The following is a 1,513-nucleotide window of genomic DNA, read 5'->3' on the forward strand; positions in this document are numbered from 1 at the left end:
TCCCAGCTCCCTTTTTAATGTTTATTTTCAGACAAGGTCTCATTAACTTGCCCAGGCTATTCTTGGACTTGTGATTCTCCTGCCTCAGTCTCCCTAGCCACTAAGATTACAAGTGAAGAACAGACATTTTCACAATGGAAATAACATTGTATTTTGCTCTGACTACATTAATAATACCCTGGACTCCAAATACACTGGAGAACACCCAAACACCTGAAGATACAGTGACATCCTGGAATAGCGACAACAGCGTTCTGATGATCACAGTCACATGAGTGCTTTTCCTCCATAAAGTTGCCTTGGCAGCTCTGCTTTATTTCTTCTGTAGTCTTTGCACTGACATTTTCATTTGGGTTCTAGGTAACTAGAGGCTGTGATAGTTAATGTACCAATAATTTAGGTCATAATTACACAAAAAATGTTCAACTGACCTTGAATTATTTTAGTGCAATGTTGAATTGTGTTTCCAGAATACATAAAATCACTTATTATATTTTAATATCCTCAGAAATCACAGTACACCACATTATATTTTCTCTGTAATTCAAGCATTTCAAATTTTCATGTGCCCTGTCTCTCTTGGGGACCATAAACCTGTGTCACAAATAAAGGACTCTTATTCTCTAAACATTGGTTATCCAAAGATAGACATGGTTCTTTGCCCTGATCACAAAAAAAAGGATAAAAATGCGATCATATATTTTATCCAAATTTTTTTTCTGTTCTTAAGACAAATCTGTTACACATGTTTGAAATAGCAAAACTTGGCATTTAGGAATAACCGTATTTTTCTAAAAACAACACAGAGCGGCGCGTCCGGAGGTCCCGTGGATCTGTTTTTGCTTCAACAGTGTTTGGAGGGAACAGACCTGGGGACTCCCTCTTTCATCGTCCCATCCACCTTCCAGGTACAAGTTTTGGGACCATCTTCTCGCCTATCTCCTCCTTCCAGGACCAGACAACACCATTCTTTTGTGGGTAGCTCCTTGTTGCTGATCAGCCATGACCTCTCAGATCCATCAGAATTATTCCACTGAGGTCGAGGCTGCTGTCAACCACCTGGTGAACCTGCACCTGCGGGCCTCCTACCCCTGTCTCTCTCTGGGCTACTACTTTGACCGAGAAGATGTGGCTCTGGAGGGCGTGGACCATTTCTTCCATGAGCTGGCCAAGGAGAAGTGCGAGGGTGCCGAGCATCTCCTGAAGACACAAAACCGGCGCGGCAGCCGTGTGGTCTTTCAAGATGTGCAGAAACCATCTGAAGATGAGTGGGGTAAACCCTTGGATGCTATGGGAGCTGCCCTGGCCCTGAAGAAGAACGTGAACCAAGCTCTTCTGGACCTCCATGCCATGGACTCTGTCAAGACCGACCCCCATCTCTGTGATTTCCTGGAGAATCACTTCCTAGATGAGGAGGTGAAGCTCATCAAGAAGACAGGTGACCACCTCACCAAGCTCTGCAGGCTGGCAGTCCCCAGGCTGGGCTGGGCGAGCACCTCTTTGAAAGGCTCAC

General features: G+C 44.6%; 1 pseudogene; it reads left to right on the top strand.

Annotated features, from left to right (window-relative positions):
• The first annotated feature begins 1,002 nt into the window (after nucleotides 1-1,002).
• The window catches only part of LOC101570910, a 14,167-nt pseudogene continuing 13,656 nt past the window's right edge, over nucleotides 1,003-1,513 (top strand).

The sequence above is a fragment of the Octodon degus genome, unplaced genomic scaffold (assembly GCF_000260255.1).
Source record: "Octodon degus isolate 3935 unplaced genomic scaffold, OctDeg1.0 scaffold00189, whole genome shotgun sequence".
In the NCBI taxonomy this organism is placed as follows: domain Eukaryota; kingdom Metazoa; phylum Chordata; class Mammalia; order Rodentia; family Octodontidae; genus Octodon; species Octodon degus.